This window comes from Eptatretus burgeri, chromosome 1 (genome assembly GCF_056783735.1).
Source record: "Eptatretus burgeri isolate ZD-2024b chromosome 1, Ebu_testis_v1, whole genome shotgun sequence".
Taxonomy (NCBI): Eukaryota; Metazoa; Chordata; class Myxini; order Myxiniformes; family Myxinidae; genus Eptatretus; species Eptatretus burgeri.
In genome coordinates this window covers 119,637,632-119,645,964 of record NC_140961.1, presented here as the reverse complement: position 1 = coordinate 119,645,964, position 8,333 = coordinate 119,637,632, and the positions used below count along the sequence as shown (strand labels likewise).

Genomic DNA, 8,333 nt, shown 5'->3' with positions numbered 1-8,333 from the left:
ATGGTCAAACCAAGTATTAATCAAACTAAAGAGTGGAGAAAATCTCTGTCTTTGTATATAAATGGAAAACATAATGAATGTGAAAAATATCAAATAATTCTTTTTGAAAAAAATAACTAAAACAAAGGTAAATAAAACAAATAAGCGAATCAATTTAAAAAGTAGTAAGTTCGAGGATGTAAAGAAAAAAAATAAATATCCTTGAATGGATGGAAAACTATGATGGTTATCAATTGACAATGAAAAAACAATTTACTATAATCTCAAAATGATAGGTTGCTCAGGAGGTGGTCAAACAAGAGCATTAAGAGAAGTTTATCATTTCGTAATGGCATAAAAGGGCTATCTTAAAAAATATAAAGATTCAAATGTTTTGTTTTTAAAACTTTAGATGGGGATTATTGTGCAAAGAAAATTAAACTATTGAAGGAATTTGAGAATGAACAAATCTTTATAGGTTCAATGAGTGAGCTAAACAATATGCATTGGTTATTTGAAAAAGAGTGTCCCGAGGCTTAGATGTTTCAGATATTTCTTTAGAATCACCTTTAACAAATCATATTACTACTTTTCGACTTGAACAAATCTTTACCTTATTGCATTGGTTATTTGAAAATAAGTGTCCCGAGGTTAAAAGGGGAGACAAATAAATATACCTTGGGATAAAAAGGGGGTTTACTTTTTAGGGAAAAAAATATGAATCGCTGAAAATCCCCCATTCATTTACATGGGTGAAAAGTGAGCCAGAATCACTATATTCACCCTACTTGCATTCCTTATTACCATTTAGTTGGGGAATTTTAGCAAATTGTATTGACCATCTGTGAAAAAATTGCTTTCCAATAAATGTCTTCACTAACGTATTTATCTCGGTGTCTACTAACACCTATCAATGAATGCCTACCCAAATACTTTTGGAAAATTCTGGGGAGCCAATCAAAGTTCGTGTGCTCAGAGGGCCTGCGTAAAAAAATCGGAAAAAATTAACTTTTACCAATATTGACTTGTGGGATATCCAACTTGGGGTTTTTTGGGGTGCTGAATTGATTCCATCCATTAGATTTGAGGAAAAATGAATCCCTGGCCGTAAAATATTGATATGATACATTTTTGGATATCTCAGACTGTGTTTTGCGGTTATTTGGTTCAATTGATTCAGATTGTTCAAATTTTGCTGAAACCAGCACACAACATTTTTGAAACCACTGCTATATTGTTGGTTATACTTGTGCTCATGCTCAGTAGAATTATCTGTGTTAGCTGACGTTAGCTAAGAGCTTTTAGCTGTAAAATTATTCTGTACCGGACTCAATAGAAGTTGAATATATGCAACGTAGAGTGGACCTATTAATGTTAAAACATGTGTGTTCTGTCTGTTCTGTGTCAAAATTTCATGTCCTGTCTGTTGTTTACAAACAAGTCTTATTTTTTAGGACAGTATGGACAAGGATGTGACTGAACCTGGCTTGAGGTGTTTCATCTGTAGTTGTTCCGGGATTGAAAAGCATACGCTCTCAAAAGTCTCCAATAAAGGCCACCCACGATTCTTTTCATATTCTGAGCTTGTGGGCAATGCGGCGTTGATCAGGAGACTAAATGAGGACTGGAACAACTGAGAAGACAGCAAGTTGAGATCCCATGTGGATTGTAAAACAGAGTTGTACAGTCGTGTGAGAAGTATATCCACTGCAACTGAAACAGCTAATCGTAAGTTTTTTTTATTCATCATTCAAAGGAAGTAGCATTTCAAATAAAACGACAATAATAATCTCAAATTTGCTTTCTAAACAATAATTTTATTTCCATAGAACAAGATGAGGAGGGCCGATGCACAGACAGGACGAAAAAACGCCAGATATCATCTGGGCAAAGTACCTCACCTGGCTCCAGCTGTACTTCCCAAACACCATCAGCGCATCTTATCTACCATGATGTTTGCATACTCTGTGATGAAGGTATCAATGTTGGAACATTGGAACGAAACCCTGGTAAGTTGCACATTTACTGAGTCCTGCACAACTTCAAATGTATATTATTCAATTTTTTTTTCTCTTCACTCTACCACTCAAAGTCAAATACTTTAATGATGCATATATGTGGCATCATCCAGGCAGAGCCCGGAAGTTGTATTGTGCGCCTGACAATCGCTCCCAAAACCGACTGAAAAGGAATTTGATGGAGACAGCTGTGAAATGAGGAGATGCCTGCGGACGTGAGGTTGCTGGTCGTCTGTCTGGAATCATAGATTTGGTCGCAGAAGAGGCGCTTTATCATCTTCGGTGCAGGACCCTATTCGAGCACTCGTTTACAAACCCTGAGGTAATTATAATAGCAATGCACTTATGAAAATGAAAATGATAAGTTCGGCTTAATTCAAAATGACATTTTTGTCCTCAGGTCAGACGGCCTATTAATGAAGAGAGACAGTTGCTGTTTGAGAAACTGTCTTATGGATCGATGAAGGGGTGGAGCACAGTATTACAACTCTTGCAGAGATCTACAGGAAAATGGAAGAGCTTGACCCCAGCGAGGACAAAAGTCTGGCATACAGTCCACGGTATCTGAAAATATAGCTTCAGGAACAGTATGAGGAGTCTCTCTACTTCACATCAGATGAGAGAAGAACAGATATTGTGTGTCTGAAAGACATGACAAACGCAATCCTTCGAGATGACCGTCAGCAGGTCCTCAACTTCTCGCAAACCCTGGACAATGCTGAACTGAAAGAGCTCACCATTTCAACTGCCATCAACCTCATCTGCGGAGACTTGACAAGAGTCCCACTTGACCAGAAGCAGTACCCTTCGGTGGAGAGCATAACAATACACAGAACAAGCTTGCTCTGATTCCCAACAGCCTACAGAAGCTACTGAAACCAATCATGAAATCAGATGAAAAGGAAGCAGTCTGGGGCCAGAACCAACTGAAAGCCTATCGCCCTCGATCAGGAGTGATGCCCTCTCAACTCGGACTCACGATACAACTTGACCACATGTTTGGAACCAAGTGGTTTATTGATTGACATATCAACCAAGTGGTTGATATGCTGAGCTGCATCGCTACAAGTATTGTTACTTGAACGTGAAAAACGGACTTGGGGGCATTTATCAGGATATCATGATCACAGAAAAAGATGAAGCAGCAGCCGTAGAGATTGAGGAAGCAGAAGTCGATGCTGTCCTATTTCCAGAACAGGCAGAAAAGCAAGAGGAGAATAATGCTGAGATGGATGAGGGTTTTGCCATGTTCGTTCCAGAAGAAAGCACAATTCAGCAATGTGTTGGTGATAATATAGATCTGAACATTGTGTCACTAAACAGGAACACAGCATTCCATGCTATGGGCATCATCTTAGTGACATCTCCAGCCCCTGCAAAGAGACAAGAAGAGCTTCTTGCAACTATTCCAAGAAGGCAGATAGCTGTTGAGGAGAAGACAGCAACCCTCAAAGCAGCAGAGGTGAAGATTCTATCCTTTGTTCCAAAAAGAAAGTAGGATTGGCAGACGTTAAGTTTGTTACTGTTGCAGATCTTCATGTAGACCCTCCAGCCTTGCAGCCAGGGAACATTGCTTGGATGTCAGGATGGGCTATCAAGAATCTCAACCACACATTCGAACATGTCAACTGGAATGGTTTCATGAAGTCATTATACAGACCTGAATGCAAGGAGAAGTCCCTCATTGTGTTTCTTCCAATCATCGAGGGTGACCCTAACGAGTACAGCACTATCTACACCATGCTAATGGAATGCCTACGGTGCTGTCCGTCTCCTGCTCACATAACATTCGACCTGCCTATGTGGTTGAAAGCAACGCAGATAGTCCTCCAGTCTGAATTGCCCATCATCACAAGACTAGGTGGGTTTCACCTCCTGAAAAGCTTCCTAGGGTCCATCGGGATGGTCATGGCTGACTCTGGGCTGCAAGAGGTCATACAGCTAGTTTATCCAGCCAGCACCACAGCAGAACACATCCTATCAGGCGGGGCTTATGCCAAGGCCATTCGGTTTCTCCTTCTTGTATTTGCAGGAATTGCCAAGTTCGTGCTGAGAGGTGTCTTCAGTGAGCAGAAGTAGGAAGACATGGAGGACTTCATCAGGACTGCAAAAGATGAGACAACAGGTAATCAAAATTCCTCTAATCTAACATATGCACCAAGGATAGCCACTGTCTTCGAGGAGAGGATGGCAGAGAGATTGAAGATCTTAGCTGAAGGAGGAAGGACACCAGCACTCTGGGTCTGGTACTATGGCAGAATCGACCTCATCAAGGTATCCATCAGGAGTGAGCATGTCCCAGACCACACAGGTCATCTCACCTGCATCATTGGAATGCTCAATACCTTCGCAGCAGCGGGCCACCATCAGTACGCAAAGGGAGCAAGGCTGTATGTACAGCTGATGCATCAGCGACAGGAGAGTCCCATGTTCCAGGAAACTCTATCCAAGTTCACTTTGTACGGCAACCATGTAGTCAGGTTCTCAGACCATGAATGGTCTGGCACATGGACCGACATCACGATAGAAACCACACTCATGCGTGAGGAAAAATGCTCCGGTGGTCTAAACAGAGGCCGCTTTCAGAATGAGTCTTCTCAAAAGTCTTGGGTTCAGACTCTGAACCACTTCTCGTTCATTCACCAAGAGCTAGAAAGAAGCATGGTCAAATGTGGGGTACCTGTCCACACCGATGTTAAAAGAGCCCAAATGAAGAGAGATAACGATGCTGTCAACACCATAGTTGGGTGGTTGGAGGAAGTCAACCCTTTCGATGCCACATGGGACAAGAAGACTCTGGTGTCCTTCTCAACTGGGTTCAGCAGCACTCCCGAAGACTAAGTCAACGCTGATCAAGCAGAAGAAGTTGGCAGAGTCATACAGGCTAAGATGGATGGGAAAAATGTTGTGGATGCAATGGTAACCAAACACAAGGTCAAATCACTTGCAAGCCTCAGATCTGGACCCAAAGTCAATGGCGAGGAGCTGGTCATTGACTCACTGAAGCTATTCAACTGCCTCATTGTCATCAGTGAGTGTGAAGTCAAGACCAAAGAAGCTCTGCGCTTTGAGTTGACGCCAAAACCGATGTCTCCGTTTGACAAAAATCAAAAGTTGCGAAAGCCAGACAAGGCTGCCCTAGCAAGGTCCCTGAAGGCATGTGTGGCACCTGTCGAACACCCCCCCCCCCCCCGCACAAGCCTTGTGGTTTATGGTGGGTGGCTCTTGCACAATGTCAAGTGGGAGGCTAACCTTACTTGGAAGGATGTTGCCGAGAGCTACCTCCGGTTTGTAAAGTCCATGGGGAGCCATCGCCTCCGGATAACGGTGGTCTTTCATGGATATGGCAGCTCCAGCAAGGACCATGACCACTTGAGACGAAAAAAGAATGCATACTGTGACATACAGATTCGTCTGGATCTCAAAATCATCATTGCAAGAGAAAAGTTCCTCGATAACAAGAACAACAAAGGCCAGCTCGTTCTGCTCCTTGCTGAGGCATTTAGTAGGAATGGAATCAGTGTACAGCAATGCTCCAATGATACCGACACCTCCATCGTCCGCGCAGCTCAAGATGAGGCAAGAGAGTCGCCTGTCGAGGTGAGGGCTGAGGACACAGACATCCTGGTTATGCTGATTCATCATGTTGCAGACCATCTGTTCTTCCTCACAACAGCCAAAGAAACATCTTACGATGTCGGAAAGTCCGGGAGGCCCTCCCAGATATATACCGGAGGTATCTCATCTTCTTGCACAGCTTCTCTGGCTGCGATACAGTGTCTGCAATTTTTGAGTTTAGCAAACCAACTTTGCTAAGCAAGCTCTGCAAGACTGATGAAGCAGAGAGGGCAATGGACGTGTTTATGGACATCCGAGCTGAGAAAGGTGATATCATTAAAGCAGGCTGTGATCTTTTCATGCTCATGTTCCATGGAAAATCCTCCAAAGACTTGGAAGTCTTGAGATTCGACATCTTCAGAAAGCGAGCTGCTACTGGGAGCATAAAACCTGAGAAACTCCCCCCCCCCCCCGACAACAGGAGCTGCAGCACAGCACTCTCTCCGAGCTTACCTCCAGACTAGAGACTGGCTGATGCTGCAAAGTCCATCGTTGGATGCCCGGGACTATGGATGGAAACTCACTGAGCAAGGATATGCACCAGTCCCTTCTACAGACCCCATTGCACCAGAATACCTCCTGACGTTTGCCAGCTGCAACTGTGCGGGGGACTGCAGCTCATTCAGGTGCTGCTGTAAAAGGCATGGAGTCAAGTGTATTTCTGCTTGCGGCATCAGTCATGGTAACTCTTGCCTGAACGTAAACCAGCTGGATGACAAGAGGAGTGAGGAAGATACTGGGGAGTTTGATGAATAAGGTTGTAAAAGCTGATGAAGCAACATTTCCATTGAGCACAGTTCCGTTAAAAATTTCAATAAAATACATTTTATATGATCAAGGAGTTTTTATTTCAGAAAAATAATGGTTGGAATCAATTCAGCACCCCAAAAAACCCCTAGTTAGACATCCCACAAGTCAATATTAGCAAAAGTTAATTTTCCGATTTTTTCGCGCAGGCCGTCTGAGCACCCGAACTTTGATTGCCTCCCCAGAATTTTCCAGAAGGATTTGGGTTTGCACTCATTGATAGGTGTTTGTAGACACCTAGATGAATACGTTAGTGAAGAAATTTTTTGGTGAGCAATTTTTTCACAGATGGTCAATACAATTTGCTAAAATTTCCTAACTAATTGCTTGCACACACCTTTTGGTAAAACTTGTATGCTTCAGCATAATCATTTTTGTCCCAATCAATTTCCAATCTATCTCATTGATAAAATATTCCATTCAGAGAAACCCGAAATTGTTTCACCTTAGTATTATCACTCAACGCAATATTCATATCAGTAGCAGTATCTCCATCTGGTTTATTAAAAATGAGTCATTGTTATCGTGGTTTTCCTTCGCAAACACCAAAATTCCACGTCAAAGTGGTTTGGTTCAGTTTAAAATGTTGACATCTTCTTTTATGGGAAGACACATTCAGTGGTTTATTTGAATTAAGTCTTCTTTTCAACATTTCTTCTGTTTTAAGATTAGGAGTATATTCACTAATATACCAACTCATTTCATCAATAACAAATTTATTCTGAGCACCAAAAGCATTACCAACACCAAAAAGCAATCTATTTTCATTGTCATTTCTTTGGAGTTGAAATGTAATTTTAAGTCCACACAGAACTTTACCATTCTTACAAAATCTAACTGTACCTTTAAGAGGAATGGTCATGGTAAAACTATTACCTGCATTTGTATCATCATTATACATTGCTTTCTATAACTATAACCAGGGTCTGTGTTTGTTTCTGTTGCCATATCAGGAATAAAACCTTTGACAGCCCCCTCACCCATTCTATCACTAAATTAATATCATGTAAATTTCAACATTTCAGATGCAGCAGAGACATAATCAACCACTTCAACTTCTTGTGTTCCAATATATAAAGGATCACGATCAAACATTTTCCAGAGGAAATCATTTACGAGTGTAGCGTTTGTGCTATTCCCAGTCTTAGTGAATGTAAATTTCCATAACAAGAAACTATCGGTGAGATTCAAATGAGTCTGTTGATTGTTTATTTCAATACTTTTTGTTCCATTTTTATTCCAGTCTGTTCCAGTTATTGCATTTACCTTGAAGTCGTCTTCTTTTGTAGTGGAGTTTCAGATGACAATGGTATCATCCAAGTCATAGATACTATAAATTGTTTCCATACTTGTGTTTAATTAGTAAAAAACTAAAGATGTTAAAACTTTTCAAACCCTGACCCAAGTATTTGAATTATGTTTGTCGTTCTTGTAGAGACAACTGAGTTTTACCTTTCTCAATTTCTTTTATGGCTTGCAATTTATGGAATTCCTTTTGGGCATCTTTTATACTCTTTAGAGCATCCGCTACATTTCCCACAGCGGAAGCATGTGAACCAATTAGGTCTTTACGTTTAAGAATAGTTGAACCTTTATCCATTAGAATATAAATTATCCCATCTCAAATTTTTCTAAATTGATCTCTTCCACCCCGTTGTCTCTTAGGTTTATAGTATCCTCCAGCAAGATACATACCTTCACCCTTAAAGTATGAGGAAAGGAACATCCCATCTCCTGTAATTATTTTATATTTTTCCAACTCATGTTTCATTGTTATGAACATCGTATATGTATTTTAGAAAACTTCAAGTATGTGAATTCTGATTGATATAATTTCTTCATTGAAAGAAATTATGCGATTATCTTGGACAGTTATCCTAAAATTTACTCAGAATATGGTCTTTCCAGACA

The 8,333-nt window shown here is 41.0% G+C and overlaps 1 pseudogene; it reads left to right on the top strand.

The window, feature by feature from the left end:
- Nucleotides 1-1,439: 1,439 nt before the first annotated feature.
- Nucleotides 1,440-6,371, top strand: LOC147035279 (uncharacterized; annotated as a pseudogene).
- The last annotated feature ends 1,962 nt before the right edge of the window (nucleotides 6,372-8,333 follow it).